This window comes from Pelodiscus sinensis, chromosome 9 (assembly GCF_049634645.1).
Source record: "Pelodiscus sinensis isolate JC-2024 chromosome 9, ASM4963464v1, whole genome shotgun sequence".
In the NCBI taxonomy this organism is placed as follows: domain Eukaryota; kingdom Metazoa; phylum Chordata; order Testudines; family Trionychidae; genus Pelodiscus; species Pelodiscus sinensis.
The window spans coordinates 44,495,636-44,515,387 of NC_134719.1; the positions used below are offsets into that span (position 1 = coordinate 44,495,636).

At 37.8% G+C, this 19,752-nt stretch overlaps 1 long non-coding RNA gene across 1 annotated transcript; it reads left to right on the forward strand.

Annotated features, from left to right (window-relative positions):
* Positions 1-1,477: 1,477 nt before the first annotated feature.
* Positions 1,478-4,664, forward strand: LOC142830674 (uncharacterized). The gene is made up of 3 exons (XR_012906122.1): positions 1,478-1,596; positions 1,846-1,898; positions 2,641-4,664. It is a non-coding gene; the product is annotated as an uncharacterized LOC142830674 (long non-coding RNA).
* The last annotated feature ends 15,088 nt before the right edge of the window (positions 4,665-19,752 follow it).

Here is a 19,752-nt window from a genome sequence, read left to right on the forward strand (position 1 = left end):
CCGGGCCCGCCCCCTCTCACGGACCCCAGCCCAGGGCCCTAAGGACTCGGAACGCTTACGGCGTCCGGTCCGGCTCGTGGGGCATCTGCCGTAATGGGCCAGCCCTCAGGCTCCCTTCGCCTGCCCTGGGCTGCTTCCTCTCCCTGTTGCGGTGTCCCGCCAATGCGGGCGCTTACCTCCTCAGTTTGGGTCCGACCTCCCCCCCGCTCGGGTAGCCATGTCTGGCCTTTTAAATCCCCGCGCCGCTTGTGGCCGGGGGGTGGAGGGGCTCCGCCCCCTGTACGCGGATCTACTTCCGGCGGGGCAGCGCACCCGCCATCTGGTGCCGCCCCCCGCATGAGTCAGGCGTGGTCTCGGCGGGTGCAGGCGCGTTGTGGTCTCGGCGGGTGCAGGCGCATTGCCGCCTCTGTGGCCTGGGAGCACCTGGCGCATCGCCGCTCGCCCCACGCTGGGGCCGCCCAGTTTGTCCCCAGCGCCTCCGGTTCCTGCCCGCACGCCACCGCTCGTAGTGCGGCTAGTGCCGGGGCTTCTCGCTCCGACCCCTGGGTCGCCGCGAAGGCAACTTCCAGGGGGATCAGAGTGCGGGGCACCTCTGCCCCGTCACACTCTCAAATCAGGACAATGATCTATTTGGATTGGGCCCTTTAAGCACTACTCAGAAATGGAATTCTCTCTTTTTTTTTTTTTTTCTTCCTTTTAGAAACTTGCTGGAGACTGGGTGCCAAACTCAGACTCAGGGTAGTGGGTGCATCTCCATTGAAATCCCTGGGATTTCCCCCTTTAATACTGGTTTTAGATCTGGATGTTAGAATTCAACATAGTTTTAAGCCTGGGAAGTTTCTTTTTTCTTTTTTCATTGATTTAGGTGATCTATGGAATTAAAATAAATCTAGTTTAGTGAACTGGATAGTACATTTAAATACTACTAATAATGAAAACTAACTGAATATGCTCTAATGCTATTTCCTCTGTGAAACTGTTTCTTTTAATTTAAACATGCACAATATTGAAAATAGGTTCAAAATAAAATGATAGGTTTAGTTGTACATGCACTATAGATGTCTATGTATTTATACATCTGTGACCATATTAAGGAAAGAAAAGAAGGGGAATAAGGATGGAAAGAAAAGAGAGAGAGCAAGAAAAGTTATTAATAGGTCTGTAATGGTGTGAAGTTTATTCTAGGGGTGAGGTAAAACTTAATGGTTCATAAATAGCAAATTCATTATGTTTTTAATACTCAGGTTATATTAACACCATATAACATCTTTATGGTACCATTAGTACCGTTTAATCCCAACCTCAATTTAGAAATAAACATTTCCAAATCTTTTTCATGGAACAATTGGCCAAATAAATTTATTTAAAAATATTATTTGATTAGTGCATGGCTGGTTAGATCATAAACAGACTTATGAATGTTTTATGTCAGCTGTTACAAAGAGTTCTTAAATGTTAACAAATTAATTTATTTTAAAGGCCATATCAAGGTGAAAATGCCCAGGGCCCTGGGCAGCAGGACAATACATCACACCGCCATTTCTCATTCAGTCACAGTAATGGCAGAGGATATGTTAAGACATAAAACGTGATATGGTTTGTTAAATATTCATTTATAATTTGCATTCATGATTAAATCATGTGTTAGAACTAATCTTTAATCTTAAATACATAATATGTCAAGGCTTATTTGAAAACATAACTATAAATATTTAATGTTGTTCATGTTGCTTTTTAAAGGTTTACTAGAATATACCAAAATACTTGTTGTTAATGCTATTTAATTATTCCAAAGAGAATTGATCTGCATTGATGTTGATTTCAATAATTCATTTCTGCCTTTAGGTTAATATAAAATAAATACCTGTTTGGGGAGACAGCCTGTTCTATGATTAATGGTAAGTTAGCTCTTCAAACACTTCATGGCAATACTGTCACTCACTGAAATTCACTGAGAAGGCTTCAAACAGTATCTCCAAGGCTTATTGCATACTGATCTGTAATAGTCTGCATGATGACAATAAGCAAGTGTAGTTTTCTAAACATATTGTTGCATTGCTTGTGGATGTTGGAGGTTTTCAGTGTATGACACAATGCTTTAAATAATTAGAGTTGTGAAGTTGAGATGGGATGGACTGCAAAGTCATTTTCCCTATTAGGAAGTAGACCTCCTAAGTAACCTAATATCTGCCACGGTCCTATAGAACGGCTATTCAATTTGCATTTTGTAAACTAAAAAGTAAAGGCTGAATAAAACTGAATGTGACAGAGGAGTGATTTGTATTATACGAGAATGGGAGCTATCCAATGAACCATGTAAAAACAGTTCATTAAAATGTTTATGTGCTTGGCTGACTAATGCAAAGAAAGCTTTATTGCAGTCTTATAAAACCTTGGTAACTTCATGTGGGAGACGAGTCAATGCATTTGTAATAATTCAGACACATGTACAAACCAGGTAAGAACTTCTGAGAGAGGTTCAAGAGACAGTGCCGCTTCCTTGATTTGTGTAATTTTTTTTAACAAAATTAAAATGTGTATGAGTGTTTTGTTTCTTACAAATAATTGTTTCCAGCTCTTTACCAGAGATTCAAATTCTGATGAATAAGCTCCCTAAACTCACTGTTGTTTGTCCAACAGGTTGATCCCAAAGAGTGAGCTGAAAGTTGTATCGATGAGCTATTGAACCAGCTGAAAGCTCCTTTGCCAGAAACAAGTATGATACTGCCAAAATCATAAGATAATGTTAAGGAAGACATCACCATGTGATTTTTCTCTCCCCCCACCTTGCAGCCTTACCCCATAATGGATTTATTGTGACAAGAGAGGTACAAATCCAACAGGGGAAAGGCAACAACATGACAGCATGGTTACATTCTGCCAAAATAAATTCGATACTGTAGCAATCCATCCTGGATTACAAAGGCATTAGCCATGCAAAAAATGTCAAATGCCCACTTTCTGAACAGATCATATTAACTCTACTGCCATATTTACAGTACACAAACAAAAGTTAGGTCTGGGCTTTAATTTATAATGACAGGTTCCTAGCTTACAATCCATTCTAGTGAAGGAAGGCGGGGATCTGACTAGGGATGCTAGATAGTGATTAATTGAATATTCGTGTAACTGCACAAAATATTATCGGTTAAGTGACTATTGGATAGTCCCTGGGAGCATATTGTATCAGACGCAGCTTGAAAGCTGGCTTCCCGCATGTACTGGCTCCTACCTGCCCTCCTTACCTTCTGCACTGCTGCCTCTCTATCAGAGGCAACAGCATTGGAGTGGGGTGGGGAGGGCAAGTGGCTCCCTGGATTCAGTGCTCATGGGGAGCCTGCTTAAAAGTGGGATCCCCACAGGGACTGGCTCCTACTCCTTCCTACCTTGCTGTCTCTGATACAGAGGCAGCACGGTCGGGGAGAGGGGGATGTGTAGTCAATAAGATTACTGATAAGCCTAGACTTATCCCTAGACTTGATTGCAGTGTGGGGCCCCCAAAATTTGACAGTTGGGATGATTTCTACAGTTAGTGATAATTTGTTATTCAGCATGGGCTGAAATTGATGTTGCATGGAACAGAGCAAATAGGACATCCACTTACAATATCTCAGCAGAACAACAGTGAAATTGAAACTGATCAGCAATTTCCAAGGAATTTGGCATAGTAAGAAAGAAAAGAGCCCTCTAAAAGGTCTAGGGTCAGAAAAAAACATCCGCTTTCTAACTGGCCACAATCTCTCCTCATCATTCTGAAGAACATGGACTATCAATTTCTCTATAAGATGAAGGGGATGTAAAGCAGTGGTTTAGCATCCTATACATTATCTCATTTTTATGATTACAAATAGAGCACTTATGTGTATTGACCCGTATCTCATACCAGCCATCAGTAGCCAGATCCAGACTCAGCCTATTGTTCCAGCATTGGATTAGGCCCTAAAGTGAGATCAGGACCAAATTTATCTAACATGATCACTTGATTGTGACGTTTTTGTTATTGGCTTTGTATGTAAGGCTTGAATATCTGAGAGAGTGGGAGACAACAGTGGAGTATTTTGGTGCCCAACCTGAGCAAATATCAGTGTTTTTTTTATAAGTATCGGTAAAGGGGACTCTTGCTAGTTAAATTAAGCTTCCCCTCTGCTTGCAAGCTTAAAAAATTAGTTTGCTCCTCATACACGTTTCCCCATCTTTCAGCTATAATTGTAAGTTTAAATGACCCTCAGTTCTGCAGCATATCAACTTGATGTGTATAATTGATAGCCAAACATTTTTTACAGCCTGTTAAATTGTGAGGCTAAAATATAATATATATAATGTTGATTAAAGTGCTTTTATACAAAGGGGTCAGAGACATTAGCAAGTTAAAAGAAAGTGTGAGTTCTGTTGTTGTACTTTTAACCTGTATGCTTTTAGTTCTCGTAAGTGATACCACATGTCTACTCTAAGCAGTTCTTGTTAAGTTTCAGGTTGCAAATGTTAAATGCATTTGGAATACAACACACTTCTGGTGAGAACACTATTGCAGAGTGCTCAGCAATGTAGACTGCTGGGACTATAGTATTATAATTATTATAAAATAATTTAAATGACTACAGTAGCTTGTAATTGTATGATAAAATATAATTGTTTAGGTGAAAAACAGTAAATCTGAAATGGATTAAAACAGACATTCAAATGATAATTGCCATGTAATTTTGTTTTGGTTAAACTTTGTGGTGTTATTTTTATAACTGACATGACATGTAATATGTTTTTCAGGGTTCTGCAATAGCTAACTGACAAATGGAATATGTCACAAAATATTTGTAACTTGCCTTAGTGTTGAAGGTTCTCATGCTGTTAAAAGTACAAGTACAGACTGAAATATTTTCAGCATATATACTGATGAAATATTTTCTTAATGTATTAACTATGGACACCTGCAGTAGAACAACTTATTTTGCCCTCTTCTTAAAACAATCTGTTTTCATAACTAGTGGATGCAGTTCTCGTAACTTGAGGATTTCTTCGGGACATCTTTTTTAATGTACTGAAAGGTGCAAAAAACTCTTCCCCTTCCCCCCCAAATCTATGGCACTGGTACAACACGGGTTCACTGCCAGTCTTCAGCCTTCCCATGGTCCTCTGCCAATGTGTATCACAGCCCAAAACTAGAGGGGGTCTACCACAACAGTAGTTAAGTGGTTGGTCTTTCTGGGTCCTGTTAATGCCAGTAAAGAAGGATAATTGCTCTGATGTGTACATGTGTCAGTTGGGAACTGGACACAGACCAACAATTTATTTAATATACACTCCTGAAGAGCCATCAGATTAGTAACAACTGTCAGTCACTGCCAGTCTGGACTGGATTTGAATAGTGGTGAGAAAAAGTTCATATTTCATTTATCAAATAATACCCTGAATGCAAGGATAAGATTTTACTAATTTATATAGCAACATTATTGTGTTGGATCACTACAAATAGTTTCTTTGATCCTATTTTTCCTTTAAAATGACAAATTCTTATATTTTTAAAAAAATGTAATTCTTTAGATACTGGTTCAATTTATATGTTCATATAGCTATAAAATTTAAAATACAGCTTTCTTTTATTTCCATATGAAAACTGTTGCAAACAGATGAGAATATTTTTTGAGGGCAGAGTTTTGTGATTAGTATTACTGGCTGGCCATTTTTATTGATAATCATTTAACAAAAATGTATATCACAGACCTACTATTCCATATTTAGATTAGATTAGAGCTAATGATGTAAAACTTTAACAGGAGAGATTTAAGTTCACTTTCATAATGCTAGATAACTTACCTTCTATGTAGAGGAAGCTAAAACTCTGGTTACTTAAAGTGGTTCCAGTGTTTTCCTTCCATATCAGCATTTTTTTAATACGGCATGGACAATAATTTTTGTACATAGGTTTAATTCAAAATAGAACATTCACTATTTACCTATTAATTATTATCTGTAGAGTGCTATATGTATACTGGCACTTTACATGTGTATAAAAAGGAAAACTTAGATAAATAACCAGCAAATAATTCGCATTGTGCTAGGAATATAGCAGGAAGTCTGACAATAGTAAATGATAGGAAGTGAATACTTTTACTGGAGGGGTGTTGTCATTATTATTTTTTAATTTAATAGAAAACTCGTCATCTAGGTCTCAGATCATAGAATCCTAGAACTAGAAGGGACCTCAAGAGGTCATTGAGTCCAGTCCCCTACCTTCATGGTAGGACCATTTTTCTACTTTGTTTATTCTGTTATTTTGCCACTCTCACTCACTGGAAATTAGTGGTGGTTCTCACTGAATAATTTTCAACTCAGATTTCACCAGAGTTAAGCTTCTTTCTGAAAAGTTTTATTTAAGAAAGCTCAACAACACTGAAGTTAGAAATGTGTTTGTGTCTTTTTTTCTCTTCATGACTAGCCCATGTCTATTCTCTATGAAATTGATGTCAAAAAAGTATTATATATTTTCAGTGGGAAATAGAAGGCTGCCCTCTACTATCCTTGTCAGGACGTCGTATCCCTTTAATCATACTTTTCATTTCAGTACATTGAAATTTCCGTTACCAAGGACAACATCATAAATAAAAGTGTTTGTGAAATTTTTACCTGCAGCTTCCTAACTTTGTGCATTAAGCATGAGACTAGCAGAGAGGTGGTCAAATGTGAAAATTTATAATCATTTATTACGTACGGCTGAAGCGAGAAGGGAATAAAAGCGTGAAGGCATACATCTATAAACTGGAGCAGAAAAGCTTAAATGAAAAGTAAAGTGAATTTCTGTGTCTTGTCATAAAGTAATGAGAAGCTAGAGCTTTTATTCATAGCAACCCAAGATGCATTTACTCTCAATCTAGCTTTAGCAGTAAATGCTTCCCTGATGTATTGCTTTGGACTTACAAAGAAATATTTGTGCTCTACATAATAGTATAGTTAGGAGAATTACTGCATGGTTGAGAAGATTCTTATAAAGGTTTATAGCTGGTGGTCTTACTGTAATTTAATCACAATGTAGCTAATGCAGTACTTTAATATCACAGGTTACTTTTTTATTTACCATTTATTAGTTACTGACAGAGTCAATCATCACAACATCATAAACAAATCACAGAGAATTCCATAGGACTTCTAAAATTCCAGAACAGATGTATTGTAGCTCTTCTTTACAACATGTTCCATAATGTGTTAACCATCAAATTATTATTTAACTGTGTAATCATACAAGTTAGGGTTCTTGTTCTCAGTCCATCAGCTAAAGAAAATGCTGTGGACATTTCCTGCCATGAATACAATTAGTATTGCTTATTGTGTACACATACAAGAAATAAGTCATCAAGCCATTACCAGTTATACTGGGAGATGAGTTCTCAAGAATATTTGGAGCACTCCAGTAAAGACTGCTATGTTCCCTACAGTCTCACTGTATCTTGATGAGTTTATCTATATAGTTGAAAAATTATCCTACCTTACTCCCTGCCCACTTTCTTTCAACACTACATTGGGTTTATATCTCAAAGAAGGTGAATATAGTTTCCATCCATCAGCATTCAACTCTGATGTTCCATGAATGTTTATATCTCGATGTATTTCATGTGGTAGCAATGAGTTATATAAATGGCATTTTAAAATAGTGGTAACTAATTATTTTATACAAAATTTTCAGAATCATTTTTTTTTAATTTTAAGATATACTTTCAGAGCCAAATATCTTAAGTTTTGTGTCCACAATACATGATTCCAATGGGAAGGGAATATAATTTGGTGTGTGCAAATTCTATAATTTGGATATGTAATAACAAAATGTCACATGTACCCAGAGATCAAGCTGTTAAATGTCTAAATTAAAATTCAGGGAGAAATGATATTTTGCAATTTTGTACTTCTATTTGAGCAGGGGTCTAAAATTAGAAGCTGGCTTGTAGGCCCTTTGAAAATGTTGCCCGTTTTATAAACATAAATGTAAACACTGCATAAAAAGGAATGATTATGGCTTTATCATAGTCCCAAAAGGCTAAATATTACTTTTCTCAGACATAATATGATATATTAATACGGATATTAGATTTTAACTTTTTTTGGTTAGCTTTTGATTACTTTCAAGTTATAGTGGAATGACCAATCGCCACTACCAGAATGCAATGTGGATTAATACACATAGCAATATGTCACCCGAAGACACACAGGCTCTTGTCTTATGTCCTGGTTACATTGTCAAGAAAAAATCTGAAGACCAAATAGCTTCAATCATCTAAAAGGTTTACCAGTAAGTTTACTGGTGTACTCTATTGGTACTGGATAGTGTCAACTTGATTTTTTTTTTAAAATCTACTTGTTTTTAAAAGTCCAGCTTTGGATACAGGACCATGTAAATACTATTCCCAAAAACTATTCTAAAAAAATCCCATAACTTAAAACAATGCACGAGGGTTTTTCTGTTTCCTTGATGTTTGTAAGGGCCTTTGAGAGAGAGAGAACATGAATCACTAATGTCTGGATCCTGTACTTATTCCACATGTGTTGACATCTGTGCCCATGTAGATCTGAATGGAACAGGGGGTAGAAACTTCTTATGTTAAAGTTTCAGATAATCACTTGAATTATGATAAGTGAAAGAAGTAGTGGGAAACAATATTTGTCTTTTTAGTTTTACTTTTTACCTTTGACAAGAGGTTGTATATAGTCAGTTTCAGTTTCTTTGAGTAGTCCTTTAAGTCACAGTCCTGCAAGTCATGCTGCAAGGGTTGACTTCTATACCAGTGTGGAGTTCCACTGGCTTTTAGATGGAAATGTGATTCATTATCCTTTTAAGGTGTATTTTCTCTTTTAGTTAGACTAACAATGGCTGAGCTGCAATTACAAACTACTGCCTCAAGCTGAGGGTTTAGTATCACATGAAGTCAGTTGATACCTTACATGTTCACATTTCCTATTGATTGCTAATACTTCCTCTTGGACCATTTAGAGGAATTTTCTTTTCCTGATCAGCCCTTTAACATTCATCTAGATATCTAGGTCTGAGAGTGACAACATTTCTGACATTTTAATCCAGTTGTGATCTATCCCTTTTATATTGCACCCATTTGAGCACAGTGATGCAGTCCCCTACTTCACTTGCATCACCTTTCTTCCTCTCTTGGGCTATGTCTAGACTGCAAGCCTCTTTCGAAAGAGGCTTTTTCGAAAGATACTTTTGAAAAAGCCTCTTTCGAAAAAGAGCGTCTAGACTGCAAGATGTACTTTCGATAAAGCAAGCCACTTTTTCGAAAGAGAGCACCTAGGCAGTCTGGATGCTCTCTTTCGAAAAAGCCCTGTTTGCATTCAAGAATGCCTTTTTTTGAAAGAGCACTTTTGAAAAAAGGCGTTCTTCTTCGTGAAATGAGGAGTACCGCCGTCGAAAGAAAAGCCGCGTTCTTTCAATTTAATTTCAAAAGAACGCAGCTGTAGTCTAGATGCAGGTGATGTTTTTTCGAAAAAAGGCTACTTTTTTCGAAAAAACCCTGCATTCTAGACACAGCCACAGTGCCTGACCATATTATATCACTTTGTCTCTTCCTTTCTCCTTCTGTCTTCTGAGCTCTCCCTGTACTCCTTAGTATGGGAGTTTTCTTAATGTTGCCCCTGTCACAAGGTACCCAGGAAGTGATTATTTTCCCCTCTTGCTAATAGTGAGAACAGACAATTTGGGTGGTGTCTTTATAATAGAGGATGGGATAAGAATGTTGGAAATCATGTTCCATGACAGTTGTCCAAGGATGGGGATGTTTAGTTGTGACAGTGATAAGGGATCTCAATGGGAAGAAAAGAGATAGAAGGAAAAAAAGATACCAGCAGAAAAATAGGCTTAATGTGAAACCCACTGAGGTCCAGCTCTCTCTCTCTCTACTGAGCAGGAAATGCTACCTGGTTTAAATATAAAAAGAGCAACGAGGTCTCTAACATGTACTTGTTTTTAAATCTCCAGGCAGTTTTTGTACTTTTGCTCCAGCATCTAAATGTAACAGATTCCTGTCTACTTTCATGTATGGGACCAAGATAAGGATTTTCAGGAGTTAGTGAGTTGATGCTTTGGAATGTGCCTGGAACTTAGCTGACATAAGAACCATGGTGGATCTGGGGAGCTTTAGGTTTCTTCCATTCCTTCCCCCCCAAACTTCCAGCTGTGCTGGCACTTATAACAACTGTATTTGTAAACTTAACACGTGCATGGAAAAGACTTTGAGAACATAAACATGGAACCCCAGGAAACCATTTTCAGATTGGAATCTCATTTTAAGACTTAAAAAAAACCCCTCAGATCTATTTGAGAACAACCATAGGGAAAACTTTGGGATCATCACAGTTCTTTTGTGTGCTACTGGAATTATAGTTCTTCGCAAAAATTAAATGCCAACTTTATAAGTGTAATATTGGGGTTTGTAACTCTGACTTTACAGTAGTTATGAAATACAGGTCCCCATCTTGTAAGGAGGATTCTGCTCATACTGCTGGTCACAGTTGCGAATGGCGAGTGCAGCTTTTCAGGGCTCAGGCTCATTAAAACATATCTTCAGTCGACAACGGCCAATGAGAGACTGACATTGTTTGCTATGTTATTGCATGACAATTGCATTGGCCAGTCTTTGGAGCTCTCTTCAGTGAGATTGTTCATGTCAGTAAGTGTTGGAGAACTGTCCCAATAATGTAATAGAAGAAAATGATTGAAAGGTTTTAAAGGATTTGATTAAATAGTATACCAATGTAGGCCTGCCAAAAAATGTCCCTCAGCTCTGCACCACGAATGAACTGGAGAATTTGGAGTGGAGAATGCTTCCCATGTTGCAAAATGTGATGGATGTTGTTCAATACAACCTAGAGGTCTTTATCATTGAAGTCAAAACACTCTCAATGGGTCTATTCTTCTCCGCACCAAGTTTTTTCGTGGTGCTTCATTTGTCCAAACTTTTCTTCAATTGACATTTGAGCAGTGTCAATGAACAAGCAAAAACTCCCTCCTGAATTTTTCTTCCGAGCTTCCAATCACCTCATCTCTGCCTGTGGGACCAAACAGCCTTAGCTTCTGATGAATAGGTGTTTCCTTGAAGATAGGCTCAACTCTTACGTTTTCCACCATTTCTTTGGCAGTAGTGATGACATCATCAAATCTATTGTCTCTGCTGTAGGTTTCAACAAAATCAAGGCAGCTTCTCATCAAAGAGGAGTGGTCATGATCTCTGCTGACTGAGTGTATAATGCCTTGCTTACAGCATTCACTTGGGACAGGATATAATGTCAAATTGTTACTGAGACCAGAAGTTTGAAATCAGAGAGATCTGGTTTGCCAGGCTTTGCACCTCATATGCGACTCTGACCTCAGCTTAACTTGACTGTGCCAATTCCTTTGGGGGTGTTGTAATCTTCAATCACTTGATACCTCACCAACCTTATGCTGTCAATGTGACTCTCCCAGTAAGTGTCACTTAGCACCTTCACAATCAGATTTGTAATGTTGTCCATGAGAATCTTCCACCTGAGAGTTGATGCTGAAACCAAGACTTGAATCCTTTGCAGTACTCTGAGGAAAGATACCGACTCTAAAGATGATGTTATATCTGACACAACCAGGTTGAGGGAATAGCTGTCACAAAGCACAGCAAAAGCTCCTGGATTCAGCACAACAGTCCTTTCCTGGATGTCTCTATTTCAATGTTTTTGCCATTGTCATAGTCTTGGCCATAGCAGTCTTGAAGCTTTATTTTTTTCCTCTTTCAGAACATTCATAAACAGTTTTGTAAGGTATTTTCCAGTAGAATCATCAGACCTTAAGCAGATAATGTTCCTTCACTTGGATACAGCCATCTTTGTTGTAAAAAAATCTTACTATAAATGACATCTTTACATTGTGACTAATAGCAGGCGTGCAGTCTCTTATTAACGGTGCAGTAGTTCACTTTGTCGAACTGCATAATATGTTATGAAGCACCTTGCCGTAAGGTCAATCAATTCGTTTTGAATTGTTTTGCTGCAGCAATGGTCCATGGCTTCTTTACTAACTACTGAATATAGGTTCTCACACATGACATTGTCGTATTTCCCAAAGAGCTCTACCAAACCAAGGAAATTACCATTATGTTCAGTGAACAACTTATCCAACGAGCCCTAGGAAGCCAAATTATTCTTTGCAAGGAAAAGGGTAATTGAGATCTGACGCTTGAGCACGTTCCTCCTGTGCTTTGTTTCTACATTAATAATGCACTGATTTTCTGCATCTGTGCATTTATTCACTTTGAGCCTTAACTCGACCGCCATCCATTTGGAGTAAGCCATAAAATGGCTGGGTGACTTCTCATGTTGCTTCAGAGCATCAGTTAAGTTATGCAAGTAACTGTGCGCAGAAAGTGCAAGCAACAATTTGGCATTCTTGTTAAATATTTTGCAATGAAAACAGAACACTGTCACTTGATTCCAAGTAAACTAGCCAACACCAGGTCAGTTTCTCACCATTCTCTAGCACTCTTTTGCAGTGTGATTTTGAGAAGTATGATTTCTGCTTATTTACTGGAAACATCATAGCCTCAATTTTTCTTGGCACATTCAAAATCCTATGATTAATATGGGCAGAGTTTAGGATTGCCCACCATAAGCAGGATCTGATGTATCGATTTGGAGTACACAGTTTTTTTCAGAACTGTTTTTGTCATCATGCGAGGGTGATTCTTCTTTATTGTTTCTCCCCTTTTCATGTAAACCAGATTTCTTTGTCATTAATCTCCTTTTCATGCGAGCCACATTCTTCTCATTCTCCTTTATATTGCCAGGAAAACTGGATGATTCTCCATCACTTTGATCACCTTTCTGTTCCTTACCTTTAGTTAAATCTGCTAATTCCTCAGTAGGAATTCTATCATTAACATTTTACTCCTCAAATTTTTTCTGCACTGGAACAATTACAACTGCTTGAAGTCCAGTCTATCATATTCCGCTTTAGATATTTTCCCATCAAATTTCCCTCTTGCCGCAACCTAGATTACAACTGAGCTTTTCACGTCCTATCCTGATCTCCTGAAGGCTTCCTCAGGGGCATCTTTCATTTTCTATGGGGGAAAACAGACGGTATTAGGAAGAATATAAGTCTGTTTTGCAGTCTCAGAAAGTTATCAAACGTGTTAAGCCTGACAAGAAGTAAGAGTATCTCTTTTATATTATTGCATAGGTAGAGGTTTGGTGGATATCTCTGGCATTTTATTCAATATGTCCTTTATTAGTTGCTACTTACATCCTTCAAGTCTTAGAATACACATATGCTTTCACAATTACACAATAAAACTAAGTTCATAATACTATAGCTGGAGTCTCACTTCACTTCACTTTGTTCTTGTATCTCAGCATCTGTGAGGACACGGCTGACAACATTTTAGGAAACAGCTCAAAGAAAATGTAATTCTCACAAAATCTGGAATGTTCCATGAGATTGTACAAAGGTCCAGAAAATTCTAGGATCTTAATGAAACATACATCTACATACAGAATGCCTGAAACGTTTTACTGCACACATTCTATTTTTCCTTTTGTTGCTAACAAAAACAGCACCCAGAGCCTGCACTGTGCAAACCTGGCAGCTCTCTCTAAATCTAGTGGTGATTGCTTCCAACCCAAAGAGACTAAATCTGGGTTATGAAAAATGAGGACAAGAATATGGCAAAACTGTTGAATCACTTGACGTTAGCTCTACAGGAAACAACATCTAGCAAGAACTGAGATGGAAAGATTTCATAAATTATATCTATGCCTCACTAATGAAACATAAAATGGCTAACCCTCTGTATGTTTTTGTCAAAAAATAAATTCATATTTCTAGAGCTACAAGGTTGTTTCAATGGTCTGAATTCTGACCAAAAACACATTTCAGAAAAGGTATATATACAATTTGCACTAGATCCAATTTACTTTCCTATCAACCCTTTAATTAGTCATAAGAATGGCCATACTGGGTCAGACCAAAGATCCATCTAGCCCATTATCCTGTTGGGTGACAGTGGCCAATACCAGATGCCCCAGAGGGAGGGAACACAGGTAATCATCACATAATCCCTCTCGTGTCACCCACCTCTAGAGAAACAGAGGCTAGGGACACAATTCCTACCCATCCTGGCTAATAGTCATTGATGGAACTAACCTCCATGAATCTATCTAGCTCTTTTTTGAACCCTGTTAAAGTTCTAGCTTTCACTGTATCCTCTTGTCAGGAGTTCCACAGGTTGACTATGCGCTGAGTGGAAAAAAAACCCCTTCCTTTTGTTTGTTTTAAACCTTCTGCCTATTAATTTAATTTGGTGACCTGTAGTTCTTACACTGTGGGAATAAGTAAATAACTTTTCCTTATTCATTTTTTCCACTCCAGTCATGATTTTATAGACCTCTATCATATCCCCCCTTAGTCTCCTCTTCTCTAAGCTGAAAAGTCCAACTCTTTTTATTCTCTCTTCATATAGGACCCGTTCCAAACCCCTAATCATTTTAGTTGCCCTTTTCTGAACCTTTTCCAATGCCAATATATCTTTTTTGAGATAAGGGGACCACAGTATTCAAGAGGTGGTTGTACCATGGTTTTATATAGAAGCAATAAGATATTCTGTCTTATTCTCTATCCTTTTTAAAGATTCCTAACATTCTATTTGCTTTTTTGACTGCTGCTTCACTCTGAGTGGATGTTTTCAGAGAATCATCCACAATGACTCCAAGATAGTTGTAGCTAAATTATTCCCCATCATATTGTATGCACAGTTCGGTTTATTTTTTCCAATGTGCATTACTTTACATGTATCAACATCAAATTTCATTTGCCATTTTGTTGCCCAATCACTTAGTTTGGTGAGTTCTTTTTGAAGATCTTCGCAGTTTGCTTTGGCTTTAATTATCTTGAGTAGTTTGGTATCATCTGCTAATTTTGCCACCTCACTGTTTACCCCTTTTTCTAGATCATTTATAAATAAATTGAATAGGATTGGTCCCTGAACAGAGCCTTGGGGGACCCCACTAGTTATCTCTCTCCACTCTGAAAACTTACTATTTATTCCTACCCTTTGTTTCTCCTGTCTTTTAACCAGTTATCAATCCTTGACAGGATCTTCCTTCTTATCTCATGACAACTTACTTTACTTAAGGGCCTTTGGTGAGGGACCTTGTCAAAGGCTTTCTGGAAATCTAAGTATATTATATCTACTGGAACCCCCTTGTCCACATGTTTTTGTAACGTTTTTGTTATAATAGTATTAAAGTGTATTATATTACATTAGTTTAATCCAACCTTTAGATATTAAGAACTTAATACAAAAAATCAAATCAATGGAAAAATTCCCATTGATTTGAATTAGCTCTGGCCCTAAATTATTAGGCAACAAAAGGAGGGACATGTTTGGGTGGCATGTGAAATGGCTGCTGCATTTTGATATATTGTCAGGACCTTCTGCAGAAAATAGACTTATCTGTAGATCCAAGGTAAACAAATACCTGGAAGTATGGAACTGTACCTGACAGAAACATTTGGATCACATTTCGAATGCATCAGTGTACGCCTATACTGTGACATCTGTGTGTCTCAGTAATAATTTTAAACCTTCCATCTCCCATGAGCCAAAGTCTGTCTAACTTACTCACATTAAATAGTACCTTACTCCATGAATTGTCTCATTGAAATTAATGGCATTAATTATGTATAAGGTAATACTAAAGGTGAGCAGGGATAGCAGAATTTGGGTGTATGTGATATTTATGACAATAGCCTGGCAGATGAGTTTTCTCCCTCATTTATAAATCTCATTTATTTCTATAGGAATTTCCATGAAGCCCATTAGGAGCACTTGTTTCTGACGAAGATGTTTGCTGCTGCAGTCTAGATAATTGTTTTTGTCTACCGTTGCAAGGTATGGATCATCCCTTGGCTATAACTTAGTACTCTTCAACAGATGTTACCTCTTTTCCTTTGAATGGGTTCACTCAACCTTTACTAAAGAGTCAAGGACAGAATTTGTCCTCTGACATAGGCCGGGCTGTTTAAAGTTTTGTTCTGTTTTAGATCTTCTCAAGTACTGGGTATATTTGTCCCCACAGCAATATGCATAGGGCAGACTTGAGGGGGGGCGGGGGGGGGGGGTGCAAAGGCTTTATTCTTGCGGTGGGAGAGTGAGCCAGAATGTGACTTGATGTGACTATTAAATCTTTGATCATTTAAAAAAAAGTCTAGTTTTTATGGTTATGAAGAAAACCTTCTGAATGTGAATGCAGATGGACAGATTTGCTCAATAGCCACTAGATGTGAGCTGTTTCTATGGATGTCTGTGAAGCACTAACTTTGAAGCTTTTTAATGTAATTTTAAATGGCAACATGGTTCTGTTAGAACCAATATTTTGGACAAGCTAATGGAAGTACTTTTTTAATTTGAGTGGCAAAAGCCTGTGCTTTTGGAATTCAGGCTATTAGGTTCTATCCCTGATGCTGCAAGGCCATGCACAAGCTAGTGACTATGAAGCCTGGTCCTGGAATGGTAAAAATTTTCTATAGCCTTGTCAAGGACAAGAGTTGATGTAATTTATCTGATTTTAAGGAGATTGCTCAATCCCAGCAGGTAGCTTTTTGCAATCCAATCCATACATGCCTACTGCAATAAAACATGCAGCCATTTCTTACACATGGAATATATAAGCATAATTAATTCAGTATGTTGTCAGGTGAAGTGTTCTCTCTTTCTTTGTTTTCTCACTGTATGTATATTACAGAGTTTATTACAACACAGAGAATTATTTCTATAATGAAAGGTTTTGATAAGTTAATGCTAGATGCATATGTTAAAGTATTTGTTGTCATCCCAGGAATTTACATAGTAAAACTACAGTTCAAATATTTTAATTCCTTCACATTGCATCAGTGATAAACTTTGATTTACAATTTATTTTCTAATATATTTAATCCACTGAAGTCTTTCTGTTTTCAGTTCTTGAGAATTTTTAGTTGATCGCTTTTATTTCTATGTTAAGCAAATGAAACTGCAAATGCCTCACAAATGTAACTATTACAGGTAAATAATGATATAATACCATACACACTGAAGGATGATAGATCCAACAAAAAAAGTCCGATACAGGGAATATTTAAAACAATGTTGACATAACACCAAAAATGAATATAAAGTGTGTTATGCAATGTTTAACAGATGTTGACACTACATAATTTAAGTTTTTCAAATCTTACAAATATGTTGTCAATAAAGAAAAGCTTTTAGCAAATTTCAAATAGCAGCCGTTTGAAGGAAGAAATGATAAATCATGAGGTTAATGTTCTGATAGAGGAACTGGGCCTCAGGCTTCTCTTGACTAAAGCCAAATAGACTATTGATATGAGCTCAAACTAGCTACAGACATAAAGGGAAACAAGAAGATTTTCTATAAATATATTAGAAGCAAGAGGAAGACCAAGGACAGGGTAGGCCCATTGCTTAGTGAGGAGGGAGAAACAGTAACAGGAAACTTGGAAATGGCAGAGGTGCTTAACGACTTCTTTGTTTTGGTCTTCACCAAGAAGTCTGATGAAGGAATGCCTAACATAGTGAATACTAGTCGGAATGGGGTAGGTTTAGAAGATAAAATAAAAAAAGAACAAGTTAAATATCACTTAGAAACTTTATATGTCTGCAAGTCACCAGAGCCTGATGAAATGCATCCTAGAATACTCAAGGAGCTGATGGAGGATGTATCTGAGCCTTTAGCTGTCATCTTTAAAAAATCAAGGAAGATGGGAGAGATGCCAGAAGATTGGAAAAGGGCAGTTAGAGTGCCTGCTTATAAAAAGGGAAATATGAACAACCCAGAAAACTACAGATCAGTCAGTTTAACTTCTGTTCCAGGGAAGATAATGGAGAAAGTAATTAAGAAATTAATCTGTAAACACCTGAAAGAAAATAAGGTGATAGGTAACAGCCAGCATGGATCAAACCAATCTGATAACTTTCTTTGAGATGATAACGAGTCTTGTGGATAAGGGAGAAATGTAGGATGTGGTATACCTAGACTTTAGTAAGGCATTTGATACAGTCTCGCATGATCTTCTTATCAATAAACTAGGCAAATACAACTTAGCTGGGGCTGCTATAAGGTGGGTGCATAACAAGCTGGATAGCCATTCTCAGAAAGTAGTTATTAACGGTTCACGATCCTGCTGGAAGGGCATAACAAGTGGGATTCCGCAAGGGTCTGTTTTGGGACCGGTTCTGTTCAATATCTTCATAAACTATTTAGATATTGGCATAGAGAGTACGCTTATTAAGTTTGCAGATGATACCAGGCTGGGAGGGGTTGCAACTGCTTTGTAGGATTGGGACATAATTCAAAATGATTTGGACAAACTGGAGATATGGTCTGAGGCAAATAGGATGAAGTTTAATAAGGACAAATGCAAAGTACTCCACTTAGGAAGGAACAATCAGTTTAACAAACAGAGAATGGGAAGCGATTATTTAGGAAGGAGTACTGCAGAAAAGGATCTAGGGTCATACTGGACCACCAACTAAATATGAGTCAACATTGTGATGCTGTTGTAAAAAAATCACACGATTCTGGGATGCATTTACAGCAGTGTTGTGAGCAAGACATGAGAAATCATTCTTCTACTCTACTCTGCGCTGATTAGGCCTGAGTTGGAGTATTGAGTCCAGTTCTGGGTATCACATTTCAAGAAAGATGTGGAGAAATCAGAGAAGGTCCAGAGAAGAGCAACAATAATGATTAAAGGTCTAGAGAACATGACCTATGAAGGAAAACTGTGAAAAAATTGGACTTGTTTAGTTTGGAAAGGAGAAGACAGAGGGACATGATAGCCGTTTTCAGGTTTCTAAAAGGGTGTCACAAGGAGGAGGGAGCTAAATTTTCTCCTCGGCCTCTGAGAATAGGATAAGAAGCAATGGGCTCAAATTGCAGGAAGAGAGGTTTAGGTTGGTCATTAGGAAAAACTGCCTAACTGTCAGGGTGGTTAAACACTGGAATAAGTTGCCTAGGGAGGTTGTGGAATCTCCATTTCTGGAGATATTTAAGAGCAGGTTAGATAGACATCTATCAGGGATGGTCTAGAGATGGTACTCAGTCCTGCCACGAGGACAGGGGACTGGACTCAATGACCTCTCAAGGTCCCTTCTAGTTCTAGTGTTCTATGATTCTGAGAGTCAGCTATTACTAACCATGCTAGAACATATTTTGAGAAATAATTAAAACTGCCCATGGGCTGTCTTATCAAAGGTAGGAAAAGACAATTTTGATTACAACAGTTGAGGTTTCAAGATGAATGACTGATTTACATCAAAGAGAGAGTCAGTTAAAGAGGGTTTCTGAGTAAACACTGGACAGGGCAAAAATAGTTTTGTTTTTCAAAGTCCAGAAAGTAGTAGCCTTTATCTAATCTGAAGGACTGGTGTGAACTTGTAGGTAAAACAACAGAGTAAAAGTGTCACACATTTCTGTTGAACTCCTACTGCTTCCCTTGTGTCAACTCATTTTTCTTGCCCCTTTTCACCCATTCCCTGTACTCCTGTGTGGAAGAGAAGTATCAGGAGTTCAGCTCCTGCTTTTACACTTGCAACAGAAAGCCTAGAGGTATCTTACTCCTCCTCTTAGGCCTGAGCAGCTACATGGGTTCAGTACATAAATAACACACCAAAAAAAAAGTAACTTTTGTCTTAATGTTGATAAATGTCCAAAACAGATTTCAGTACTAATTGA